Genomic DNA, 14,786 nt, shown 5'->3' with positions numbered 1-14,786 from the left:
GCGGGGTAGCTTCAACAGCTATATCGAAAACAAATAAATCTTACCATTATCTTACCCTTAACATATCTAACGACTACTAATGAAATTATATCAATTACAATAAAATGCTAATTAAGTATTCAATTACCCTGCGTCGGTGTACCACTATATACTATATAATATAATTAGCTTCATAGATAATTATGTTTATTAGATTCAATTCAATAAGCTGCCTTCTTGAGTATCAAAATACCTCTCAATTATAATCGAAAAAACAAAGTCGTTTGTTGGGACTAACGGCTGATTGTTCAAATGGCATATTGTAATATCATCGCCAAAAAATGAAACATGTATTTTATTGATTCCATCTGTTGGAGTATATTCTATTAGTTTCAGTACCGTTCATTTCAAGATATAATTAATTCGTTGCTATTCCTTTTATTGTTTTATCATTCTTCTTCGTTATATGTTTCGTGTGTCTTATATTTGATATAAATTATGCGGCTCTGTGAGGTTATAGGATATATTGATTATTCTGCTAACAGAATATAACTTACATTAATTTACATTTTATTAATTTTGAAAAAAAAAACAGATGCTAAAAATAAATGGATATTAGTATTCGTGTTAAGACTAAAATTATTTATTCCAATATCTTAATATTAAAACTAATTCTGTTACCCATTTTTCTCACTCTATTTTGACCCCTTACTCTTTAATATCTCTATTAACATTCCATATCTGAATTATTGATAATACTATTATATGATATATATAGTTATATATGATATAGTATTTAGTTAAGTGTTTTTTTATATAGTTTAAAATCTTCTTTTTACCAACTCGGTATTAAGCCTACCGACTGGCCAATGACCAACATAGAGACCATCCCAGAAGACATCTGGCAGTTCCGTGCTAGCTCTCGAAGAGAACGGTCGTGTCCGGTCCGCCGAACCTACCTGCGCTTCCGAGAATTACCCGAAACTTTCCCTAAGACGGTCGACCCGTTATCACGTTTCACCAGTGCCTACGTAAAAAAAAAAGCGTCTGTAAGCGCCGAAAAGGCGTTTTTACAGACAAGGCAATGGCGTCATGTACGTCAGAGCCGACGTCGCCTCCTGAACATAATCCCAGTGTTTCAAATTCAAATGGACCATCTTCAGAAGACAGCCGAGAAGTGCTTATAACGGAATTGAGAAAACAGAACGAAGACCTGCGAAAGCAGATAGCTGACCTTAAAACGTTCGCAAAAGCCCAAACAGACGCCCTGAACAAACAGACGGAAAAGCTGGAAAAGAGCGAAAAGGCTTCCGAAGAGCTCAAGGAAGAAATAAAAACTCTCACAGCTACGATAACACAATTCATGAAGCATCAAAGAGATGCCATGGAAGTAAAGATTCCCGCTGCCATAGAAATTCAGTCCCAGACACCAGCTAAACCGACACAACACTTAGACCAAACTGAAGACTCAGAAGACGGTTTCACCTTGGTGGGAAAAAGGAAAAGAGGGCCCGTCACTCCACCTCAGGAAAGCCAGCTGCCGAAGGCCGGCAACAAGGGAAAACAGGCTCCCAAATCACAACCCAATCCGGTAGCCAAGCCAGCCACTAAATCTACCCAATCGAAAGCCAAGGCTAACGTACAGCCTTCGATTACAAAATTTGCCACCAGACCAGTGCAAAACAAGCCGACCACCAAGACGGCCCCACAGCCAGTACCGAAACAAGTTACCACAAGACCAACCCAAGACCAGCCTGCGCAGGTAAGTAGCCAGGTCACTAAACAAGTCTTAACCTCCACAGCAAAAACAGTGCCAACCGTTTCGGCGACTGTTTCTCAAAGTCCCCCAAAGGAAAAAATTCCGCCTATAGTGCTCCGTGATAAGAAGAGGTTCATGGAGCTCATTAGAATTACTAAGGCACAATCAATAGACATTATAACCCGAAATAAAAAGGACGGCATTTTCTTATTCGTCGCCACAAGCGACAATTACCGTAAACTTACTACCCTGCTCGAGGAAAGGAATTACCCTTACCATTCCTTCTGTCATCCGGAGGAGAGAGCATTCCGGGTAATAATAAAAAACATCCCAGAATCACTCTGCATTGACGAAGTACGTGAACTTCTCTTTGATCAAGGCTTCCATCCCAAATTTGTGCAAAGATGGAAATTAAAATCCGGGACAGAACTACCAATTGTTCAGGTAGTTGTCCCTCGCGAAGAGCGACAGATCATATATATGACCAAACTCGGCGTCATCACAGTGAAGGTCGAGGTCCAGAGAGGAAACGGCCAGCCAGTGCAGTGCTTCAACTGCCAGCTTTTCGGGCACTCCAGCTCATATTGCCGAGCCCCCCCACGGTGCGTCAAATGTGCCGGGCATCACGACACTAGATCCTGTACCAAAATCCCAGAAGCACCTCCAAAGTGCAGCAACTGCGGTGAAACTCATACCGCAAACTTCAGCGGTTGCACCTGCCGTCCTGCTCCAAGAAAACCAAAAATTCCGACCGAAACCAGACCTCCACAAGGTTCTGCATGGAGTAACCAAGGTGGCAGAAAGCTAGCCCAAAAATTAGCCAGCGCTACCCAGCCTGCTCCAACTCAAACTCCTGCTCCAACCAATACACCGGACCTTAACTCCACCATGCAGGCGTTTACTGACCCGCAGGCTTTCCTACAAGTGATCGCCCTGGCTCACCAACTTGCTCGTCTTTTTCCAAATGTCGCCGCCTAAGCGGCAACACTTACCTGTCTCTATAACTTTCAGCAGCCTTTAACTCTTCGAAATGGCTGTTCCGAAATCTCTTATACTGATGACATGGAATGCAAATAGCTTACGCGGAAAGCAAGCGGAATTGGAGGACGTCATAACATTCTATGACGTCGACATCGTGCTCATCCAGGAAAATTTCCTGAAACCTTCGCATCGTCTCTCTTTCGAACACTTTTTTGTCTACAGAAACGATAGAACTCCGGGTCGAGGCGGTGGAACCGCCATTCTCGTCAGAAAAGGAGTCAAACACGAGCTCTTTCCATCGTTATCAGTAAACAACTTCGAAACAACCTCCATTAAAATCGATATCCAAGAACGTCCCTTCGTGATTACATCCCTGTACAGGAAATCTTCTGCATTCAACTATGCCGAATACCGATCACTCGTCGAAGGAAAATTTCCGAAAATAATAGGTGGCGACTTCAACGCCCACCACCTCACCTGGGGGTGTTCCAGAGCGAATCCCGCAGGTAACGCCATCGTAGCTCTAAGTGCAGATCTGGGCTACGGTCTTGCCTTGCCAGATGAACCCACCCATCACCCTAGTACAGTCTCTCAAGGCGCAGCAAGAATCCTTGATTTCTTTATTCTTCAAGACGTAAATCGCGATTCCGAAGTTCGAGTCCTTGACGAACTAGACTCTGATCATCGTCCGATCCTTCTCAAACTCGGAAACTGCGCCACCACTCAAGTCCCACTAACAAGATTCAGGAAAAAAACCGACTGGAAAAACTACCAATCTCTTCTCCTGAAATCCGATCCAATTCCGAAAATTAACACATCAGAACACCTCGAGGAAGCCGTACTCAAGCTAACTCGCGATATTCAGTCTGCTCACGAATCTTCCACAGTCAAAATTTCATCACAACCCCAGCCGTGGATAAACAATCTTCCCGCTTCTCTTAAACGTGAAATTCGCATCAAAAACGGTTTATGCAGATTAGCTCGATTCACCCTTGATGCTGCAGACAAAAGGGAGGCGAACAGAGCATGCAAGAGGGTAAGGGCGGCCGTCTCGACTTGGCGAGCAATGAAATGGAACTCATTTCTCGCGGACCAAAGGCTGGATGGCCCCCCTTCCTTCTGGCGTGTCTCCAAATGCCTCGTGGGGAAGACGCACAATGTCATCCCTCCCCTGAAGTCAGCGGTTACAGGAAATTTTGCAGTCACTGACCAAGAAAAAGTCGAGCTCCTTGCAGAGACCTACGAAGCTCAAATGAAATGCCTCCCACCCGCACAGAACACTAAAACTAAAGACATTGACACTGTCATCAACGAATCCAACTCCGTTAAAAGACCAGTAACCCCCGCCTTTCTTCTCAACCATTTTGTATCTCCAAAGTCTCTACAGACTATGATCGGCAAACTTCAAACCAAAAAATCTCCAGGTTTCGATGGAATATCGATTACCCAGTTAAAAAAGCTCCCGCATAAGCAACTCGCAGAACTGGCAAACATTATTAACTCCATCATGAGACTGCAACACTTCCCGGCGTCTTGGAAACACGCACATATAGCGGTTATACCCAAGAAAGGAGCAAAATCATCTCCATCTGATTACAGGCCTATCAGCCTTCTCAGCGCCATTTCGAAGCTTGCCGAGAGGGCAATACTCTACGCTCTCAACTCTTTCACAAAGGAAAACAACATCATTCCAGATGAACAATTCGGCTTTCGCGCTCACCACTCATCCGTCCATCAAGCTTCCCGTCTGGCTGCACACATCCATCATGCTCTTGACCAACGTAAAAAGCTTGGAGCAGTTCTTCTGGACCTAACCAAAGCCTTCGACAAGGTCTGGCACGACGGATTGTTCGCAAAGTGCGTGCGGTTAGGCCTCCCAGAAGACCTAACCGCTCTCATCAAGTCCTATCTCTCGGACAGATCTTTCCAGGTCAAGATCAGGGCGTCACTTTCCAGTCGTAAACAAATCGATGCTGGCGTACCTCAAGGTTCCCCGCTGGCCCCAGCCTTATTTAATCTCTTTATTTCAGATATGCCGAGAAAAGAGCATATTGACGTCGCCTTTTACGCTGACGACACTGCTTTCTTCACGGCCGCCAGGTTCGAAGTTACAATTCATGAGCGTTTACAGAAGCAGCTCGATCATGCGGTCAAGTGGTTCAAATTCTGGAGGTTGCAAATCAACCCCCTGAAAACCCAGGCCATCATTTTCCACAAGAAGCGTTACGCACTGCGCGTCTCGCAACTTAAGATCGACACCGCAATAATTCCATGGCTGGATAACGTCACGTACCTAGGTCTTCACTTCGACCGGCGGTTCGGTTGGCATTCCCAAATCCAGAAAGCAATCCAAAAAGGTTCGGGGATAGCAAACCTGCTATCTCCTCTGATCTGCCCTTCTAGCAGGCTTCCCATCTCCATCAAATGCTTATTTTACAAGATGTTAATTCGGTCCGTACTCCTCTACGGATCTAATGTCTACTTCAAGTTTGTTACACCCAACCAGGTCAAACGGCTTCAAGTTTTCCAAAATAAGCTCCTCAGGAGAATATTAAACGCTCCATGGTTTGTCAGAAATAATCAAATCCATAGGGAAACTGACACTCCAGAAATCAAGCACTTCATATCTCAATCATTCCACAAACAACAACTCAGCTCAAGTTCTTCTGAAAACGCGCTTGTTCGCGAGCTGGTCGACATGCTGGGAGCTTAGCACCGCGTCACCGCTAAGCTCTCCCCCTTTTCCAGGCTGAAACGACCTCATCCGTCGCTACAGTCATAACTTTTGCCCCCATACAACAGTACCCAGTTGTGTGTTAACTCAGGTTCGCGAATCAATAGAATCGCCTAGAATCAGCGGGTGCCATATCCCCAAATTTAATGCAGTAGCAGTAGTGATCCACAGGGGTCAACTGTGAGGCGGTTTCGGTTTAGTGTATTGGTAAGCCCAGAGGCAGTCCCACATAACCCGGTCCAACTTGTCACTCCAGGGCAAGTCTCCGCGACCAGGTATGCGTCATGCATTCCACCGCCTGGTTTTTAGGCCAGAACAAAAAAAAAAAAAAAGAAGACATCTGGTCTTACACAACACGATTAATGGCGTGACTGGGAGTTCCTTGTGGGATACTCCAGTGTTGTCTATAAATATATTTACAACCACAATAACAAACATAGACTATACACATGTCTCAGCAGGATTCGAACCCCTGAATATCGCAACAGTAGGAGAACCTGTCGCCTTTACCACTGCCCCGCCAAGTTTTATGACAAATATTATTATATTTGTTTTAAAAAGAGAAAAAAACACAGCTTTGTAATTATTTTCAACAGATTTGTGACCAGCTTATATTTGGTAATTAGAAAAGGTATAACCTCACATTGTTTGGTTAGGTTACAATTTACTACTAAAGAAATTTTATTAAACATACTTAAGTATGACAATTTAGAAATACTTATTTTACTATAATATTTAAGTGATTTATATGTTGATATTGCCAATTATATAGAGTTACTTATTTCCAACTGATATTTTTCTAGAAGGTCCTAATAATCCTCACAAGATTTTAAAATAATAAACGTATTTTTTTATTTTATCTACATGTAAGTTATTTTATTAGAATAGATAATAATTCTTCTACCCAAAGGAAGAACAGTATCATAACAAAGGTGAGCTAAGATTATTGATTTAACTATACTACATATTATTTGCAAACAAAGCCTTAGTTGAAAGTCGAATTTTATAATGTTAAATCCGCGCAAAATTTTTTTTATAACATCTTTATTAGATACGCTTAGTACAATCTTAATTTACAATTAATTTATTACTACTTTTCCTATGTACTTGGATTAATTAACAAGCAAGACGAGTGCGAGAAAATACATCAGTTTTCCTCAATTATAAAATTATAGTTATTTATTAATTATTAACTTATAGCTATAGTTTACACTAATATTACACACTAAATGTTCACACAAGTTCGTATGGTTTTGTTCGTTTCAATCTCCTGGCATCCTGCGTGCTGTCCAGCAGTTGTATTGCTTCCACGTTAGTATGTTTTAGTAATCTTTTAAATCCGCCCAAATGATACATATCTTTGGAAATAGTCAAAGTGAATACCTATAGTAAAGAGAAAGTGAACATGTGAAGAACACATCCAAAATTTTGGAAATAAAATGTGCATTGTCCGATATTGCATAATTTCAATAAAATGAGTATTAAACGAGAAGTGTAACTAAATTGTTTCATATCTTGTGAACGTCTTTATGTGCATCTCAGGTTTTGGCAATCAATAAACCCACATTTAAATTATCGGTGATGTTGTTGGATAAGTTTCCGGGCTTCCGCAACATGAACGAGTTGTGACACAATTGATTTTCAATCGAGATTAAGTGCTCCAATGTAATAACCCTCTGATATACAACATAACAGTAAAAATAAAAGAAGGCTTTATCGACTTTAATATATATAGTACGCATATGATTTTATATTAGGTATTTTTCATTATTTATGGTCCTTTAAAACGTCTAATTTTAAATTTTCCTGGTATATATTCTAAGATCTTTTGTAGAAATAAGTTCCAATATTCTCGGGTGGTAATCCATATTGAAATAACAGCTTTTCAGATGATGCTTTAAAACAATAGGAATAAATAAGTATTAAGAAGTGATGCTATCTTAATATATTAAGACTACTGCAGCATTATTTACATATATTCGCGTTAACGAAAACGTCAACGATACTGTTAAAAATCGAATCCAAACTGATGTCCAAAGTGCTCTCAGCTATAAATATCTGCCAACAAAATGAAATTACATTAGTGTATTATATAATATATTTACTTTTTCCATGAGAAATTATTATAGTTGGATAGAGATATTGGAACCAAATTGCAAATAAAAAGTGTTTTCTAGTAAATTAATTCTAAAAAATTCTAAACTTGCATTGTCTACACTCTAAATTCGACAATTTAGCTAAAATCGTTCATCTAGATATTTGGCTTCAGCAACAGCTCTTCCTGTAATATTTTCGTCCCAGGTTTACTTTAGTTGTCTCCTGATATTCCTTATTTCCGTCCTTGCATGTCAGACTACCTTCACCTGCGAATCTCTTTCATACACTCTGTGCAACTAACTTGTCTCTCTTCTATATACTGTTCTGATGTTTCTATATTAAAGTCTCCATTATTATCTCTGTCTTTCTCATCCTGTCCATCTCTGTTACTATTATCGTACTTTTCTGTTGTTTTATTTATGTTGCTTGGGTCTTGTTATATATATATATATATATGAATTCTTTTCGTAACTTCTATTTTTTAAAATATATATTTGGGTACAAAAATTAATGTACCTGTTTAACCTATGGTCTGTCCATTTCGAAAGTTATTTTCGTTTTGAGTTTGCTCAGTATGGTTATAGATTATCTTAGTATTGTATATTTTTGATTTCCTGTAGGTGCACGGATCTGTCAGTATATCACGTTTAAAAGCTGCCTCCGATATTTCAATTTTTTTCCATCCTTTTATTCCCTATATTTATAATAGAGATAATGAATACAAATCTTAGATATTTAAATCCTTACTATCGTTTCGTTTGACCGTTCAAAAAATCGTCATTTTTTAAACCTAACATAAACTTTTTTGTGTTTTAGACTGCCGATATTTCGTAACTTCTCTAGATCATTTCCCTTTTACTACCAACTGATTTTTAATCTAATTATTATGCTACATGGTACTTAAATAGAAGGATTATAAAGACCGAGATTATAGTCTAAATATATTTTCTTGTGTTTATACTAAAAGATCCAACAATATCGGAAAACATTATTTTTTGTTGCTCAATTTCAGTCCCAAGAACGAAAAGATGATCGTTTCATTTCGAGCCGAGCTCGCAAGCCATTTGCTGCTACTCAAAGGTGTTTCTGTATATCTTATAAAGACAATCGATCCCGCGTCGTGTATCGTGAAAAAGCTATCGATAAGAACATATTGAAATGACATCAATTGGCAATAAAACGAAATTTTTTGCCGAGGGTCGACGGACGTATCGATATTTCAAAGGGAAGGAATGCAGACAACGCAAGAAATCGAATATACTGTACGAGACTGGAATTTCACGACAGGGGCTTTAAAAGTATGTTTGTGATTTTCTCTTTCTTAAAATATTCGTTGCATATAATGTGTATTTGAAAAGGCACATAAAAATGAGATAATAAGTGTGCGACATTTTTTTTTCTATCACAAATTCAGTAATTCTAAGTTTCTTTCTCAAATTTCGTGTCCAATATGATCAAAACAATAGTAGTTACAAGACAATAGGAATGTAGAAAAAATATCGATATTATTCGATCTAAAATAAATTAAATATGATTGTTAAAAAACCTTTACAATTGTTTACTTACTAAGACCTCGAAATTATATTGACTTTTATTTATATGAAAAATAAAGCAAGTCGAAAGAAAAAACGCTTTTTGGAAAACAATGGATCGTACACAAAATTATCGTGCAGTATAAAATTCTAGTATCACAGTGTTTGTTACAATACTCCTTCGATGTGAGCTGACAGATTTTTATGAATTTGTATATGTATATATTCCGTAGGTCTGAGAATCGGTCGTAATACATTTTTACTTACATTAGTGATAAATGTGGTCCGCCTATATTCATTAACTTAGCTTATAGTAGCTTATAACTTAACTTATAATCGTTAGCGAATTGCGACTCGACCTACATTCAACTTTTTTGCCAATTATTGTCGAACTTATGATGGATTTTCATCCAATAACTATGAAAATTCCACATCTTCAAACGTTTTCGGCATACCAGGACGTTCTCTGTCTGGAATGTTTAAATCACCACATTTGAATCACATGTTCATTTCGCAGTATGGCTCATACTCACGTAAGTCTCTCCCAGTAAAGGATGATTTTCAATAGCTTTTTTCTCTTAATGAAATATGAGTAGTAATACCGGCCGCAAATGCAGGATTTCAGATAAAAACTTAATATTTTTAGAGAGTTATAAATCTATAATGGTGTATTCAAACTCAATCCCTCTAGAGAGCAACATAGGGGCTCTTGCCATAGATTTCATGTAGTTTGTAGTTACTTATCGCTGGCTTTTCCGCCGATATACACCTCCGAGGGTAGATTGCCTCCATGGCGATAGTCGCAGATGACTGTCTATCTCTCCATGAGGAATCTACTAAGGGATAGTTCTAACTCTGGCAGTATCAGCACCTAATTCAATCAATATAAAACTGAAAAATATCTTGAACATCTTTTCATACTCGCGGACGGTTCCAAAAGCGATGACTATGTGGGGGCACCTTTTATATCGGTGATGTCGGAAGGACACTTCAGGCAGTGTATTGATGGCTAAACTGCTGCCTTCTATAGGGTCCTGACCTCAGAACAAGATGTGCAGCTAAGAGTGCCTATCCGTGAACTAATCTCTAAATTGGATCTAAATGGAATCACCTTTATGTAGCTCCCTTCCCGCTCTGGTATCAATGAAAATGAAAGAGCGGATTACTTAGCCCAGAAGAGCGAGGGATCACTTGCTGAAAGATTCCCCTTCTGGAGTGGAGATATGATGCACCACTATACTAGAATCTTTAGACATCTAGACCAACTCAGATGGGATATAACAGAAAACAAAACAGAGTTTCGGGAGGTGAAAAAATAGTATTATCAGGACCTTAACACGACTAACATCAGCAGGCGCAACTTAAGCTTATTCTCGCGATTTAGAATTGGTCACTGCAAACTGACCCATGAGTTTCTCGTTAAGGGAGGAAGTCCGCCACTGTGCGTTAAATGCGGTTCCTCACTATCAACCAAATACGTACTAATCGAATGCCCAAGATATATTTCGCAAAGACGGCTGGTCAACCTGGGAAAGACGATGGACCAGTGCCTTAGACTGGAGAGCCTGGACAAGCTGATTAATTTTCTAACCATAAGAGGGCGATTACTAGAAATATAATAGTGTGCATCTGTATAATATTATGCATCGTCGTTTGAATATTTTGTATCTTGAATCCTTATCACTATATGCGACTATTGTACTGTAGCATTCATATATCCATGTATCTGTATGATTTTACATGTTTTGATTATCATTTTGCAACATACTTGTGATAACATTATGTACTTTAACTGATGCTGTAAAGGTTTTGTATATTTTATAATGTAAAGAGGTCCTAAATGGTCCCGGAGGATGATGGCTCCATAACATACAAATACATAAATAAATATAACGGTGTTTTTGTTGGAGAATCGAAAACATAAAATTCATTGAGATTTGTTAAACAAAAAATTCTTTAAAAACATCTTATATTTATACCAACACGTCTGGTAATGTAGCTGCAATTTAACGTTTTTTGATTTAAAAACGCAAAGTCGGTAACACATTTCGAATTAGTTTTGCGATAGTTCCAGAAAATGTTCGTATATTCTCCTGGCTTTTCGATTCTAGTAATCAATATGGCCTATAAATTGTCTGAACTGTGTAATATTAAGCATACACCTTAAACTTTAATCGAATATTCCCAAAGCGGCGAATGCCAAGGGGGAATAATTTTACGCTTATCCAAAGTACTATGCGTGTTAACCACTATTACGTCGCCCTTTAGGTAACAAAATAATAGGCGACCTTGCTTTTACAGGAATATATCTTTAATCTATCCAACCTCAGTTATTCTGATTCCTTATTTTTAATATCAAATAATGAGCTATTCTGTCATATCTTAAATATATTTTAAAATATTCCTAAATTATCAAATAAGCAATGATGTAAAATGGCAAAAGGTTCCTTATGATTACATTGTATCTTCGTTGGTTTAATCTTGGTGGAATTCCGATATATAGACTAAGCGCTCTTTGTATAGGCTACCATTTCAAAAATTCTTAGTTCATAGAGTCTTGCGAGTCATTCAAGATATGATTATTAATCATTGATAAAGAATGATTAATAAAATTTTCGCAATTTAGGGCGGCAACGACAACTTAAATCCCAATTGTTAGAAAAATGTTTCGAGTTCAAGGGCTACGGAAAGGATAGAATTATTTCTATGTATATAAAGATTAGTAACACACCAAATACACACAAAGTTAATTATAGATATATAGTGACACTTCATAAATCGACAAAATATATATAACAATAATAGATGACAATATATCCTAATAATAATAACAGTTCCCCCCAAAAATTGGTTAACATAGACTACTATCTCCAGGGTGGTTAATTAAGAAAAGAGAGAAACTAGCCAAAGTATTTAAATATAGCTGTATTTTCAATAATATTAGATACTTGTGGATTGCTTCAATTTATAATAACCAATTCTGTTTATAATAATCATTTCATTTCTACTTCTGACCCAGACAGACTCGTTCAACATTCCCAACACTGCCATCTGCCAAGCCAGGTGGTAACCAAAAGACATCAGACTTGGTAAGTACGTTGGGTGCGACAGAATTTAAGCTATAACAGTGTACTCTTCACAACAAAATAAAGGAAAATGATTTTGCAGGTCTTATTTGTAACATTATGTCGTTCAACGTTTTCAAATGCCATCGGTGGATAACAATTGCTGTAATAATTTCACATAGTTTTGACAGCCAGTAATACACTGCATCTTGCTAATCCCACCATGTTTACACAATACTTTATGGTCATGAATATTTCGTATCAGTGTCGATGTGGTCGCATTTCCTGGACTAAGCCATGTCTTTGTGCATTTGAAATTGTCATAGTAGATCCATTTTTCAACACCAGTCGCTAAAGAAATCGTTCCATATGGGAGTTTTCAAAAATTTATAAGTCAACAATTCTTTCCACTTTTGAATATTTTCGATCATTTTCAAACTTGTTTGGTCCTTTGCCAAAATCACCACTTGTATACGGAAGGAACCAAAAACGGGCATTGGTGTATGATAGAGCAGCACCATTGTACGTTTTTAAATCAGTTTGATGGGATTGGACAACATATATCTTCAACAGCATATGAAAATGGTATCAAACAATAAAAGTGATGAAGGTTTACAACTGGTTATTAAATGTTCAATAATTAGCGTCGCTGTGTATTGAATGACAATTAACAGTTTGAATACAAACATCTGTTATTATTTAATTGTCAAATTGATAATCAAAAACCACTTCTGTGACAATATGACGATGATTTTGGCGACACTGTTTTATAACATCACAAGGAACCAGTATTACTCACGAGAAACAACGTATGGTGGCGTAATAAGGCAAATGAGATCTAGCCAAGAGATGGCCACCCTGCGAGATTTACCGGAGTGTAAATCTTAATAATCATTAACCCTCTTTAAGCAGATAATATTAAATATATTAACTTGGAAGTAATATACTGATAATACGCAAAAAACTTGGGTTTAAACTGAACCAGATTTATTATTATCTTTGGATAATAAAGTATTGCTGTATAGATCAATGAATAGGTCCACATGAACGTAGACTAGCAAATCTAACCTGGAGCATCCTTCAGAAATTCCAAAATAAATAAAAAGTGCCATCGTTGACACTCCATATTATGATAGTAGCAACATAATTCAGCGTGAAATCCCCCTGGAAACAATAAAGAGTGTGATCAAAAGTGCCGGCGTTAAATATTCTGAAGGAGTATCAATGCACCCAAAAAAACTCACCAAAGAATTGAATGTACGTAATGTGAGTGAATTGCGCAGGTTAAAACACATTTACTATCATCCGACCTGATTAGTAGATACGTAGAATAACATAGAATATTTTAAATATATTACTAGTTGATAAGTATGAAGATCCCTTATTGAAGCAACGTTCTACGTGTCATTCAGTGAAGTAAATCCCATTAAATACTTATATTATCTGGCAGATTGTAGAATTTTAAGGGAATAATAATAAAAAAATACATAGGCAAAATTTAAATTATATAATACCTTAATTTTTTACTATCACGAGAAATATTCAATACATTGTCTCTCAATATATTCTGTTAATATTTCGGTAACCCTCCCAATTTATAGTTTACTAGCGACCCGCCCCGGCTTCGCACGGGTGCAATGCTGATAATAAATTAAATACACTACAGAAAAAATATGAACGTTGTATATAAAAACATAGCGGCCCGCTCCGACTTTGCACGGGCATAAAATATATATGCCTATGTCACTCAATGAAAACATGATTAAAATCGATCCAGTATTTTTGGTTCATTCATTACTGTCCTTGGCCTGCACGCATTAAATTTGGAGTAAAACAATTCCTCTTCCCCTATACTTACTATGAAGATTTCCTGCTATCTTTGGAATATCTAAATTCATACAATTTTTATTACATTACACATTTTTAAACGCAAATTTTAAATTTGTAATATCTCCGAAAAAATTTGTTTAATTTACATGCTGTAAGGAACCATATTGATCTATATTAATTGCACACTGTATTTAAGGTACTTAATTCGATAAGGATTAATGCCGTATTGCTTAAAATAGCTTCGTAAATAAGCCATTTTCTCACGTAAAAAGTAAACAATAAAAATGGTTAATGTGGGTTATCCCTAAAAGATAAACATATACCATCCAGGACTTTTTTGTAGACCTTTTTATGGTGTACAATACTGTAGTACATTAATTTGATCTAACTCGTAGATCAAATTAATGTTGATCAACTAAAAAAATAGGTTAATTTACGACATCACGTTAGAAACCTCTAAAATTAGCAATGTTGCCTTAGTATATTATGCATGTATTATACATATAAACCTTCCTCTTGAATCACTCTATCTATTGAAAAAAACCGCATCAAAATCCGTTGCGTAGTTTTAAAGATTTAAGCGCACATAGGGATATAGGGACAGAAAAGTCGACTTTGTTTTATACTATGTAGTGATGTGCTTTTGAAAATATTACAAAAAATATTTTAAATATTCTTGTCAGTGATAATAAGTGATAATAAGTCCTCCTACAATATCTGCTTGCTTTTAGTGAATTTGAAATATCGCTTTTAAAGCCGAAACAAAATCAACGCTTCTAAGTGATGTTGTCTTTGTTCTATATAAAGCC

General features: G+C 37.3%; 1 protein-coding gene across 4 annotated transcripts in view; it reads right to left on the bottom strand.

Moving 5' to 3' along the window:
• Positions 1-14,786, bottom strand: part of Ten-a (Teneurin-a transmembrane protein) — a 1,091,387-nt gene that overhangs the window by 726,685 nt on the left and 349,916 nt on the right. The gene's annotated exons all lie outside the window — the stretch shown is intronic.

The sequence above is a fragment of the Rhynchophorus ferrugineus genome, unplaced genomic scaffold, assembly GCF_030347505.1.
Source record: "Rhynchophorus ferrugineus isolate W39M unplaced genomic scaffold, kcgeb_rfMv2 rfM3, whole genome shotgun sequence".
Taxonomy (NCBI): Eukaryota; Metazoa; Arthropoda; class Insecta; order Coleoptera; family Curculionidae; genus Rhynchophorus; species Rhynchophorus ferrugineus.
This window is presented reverse-complemented; position numbering and strand designations above follow the sequence as displayed.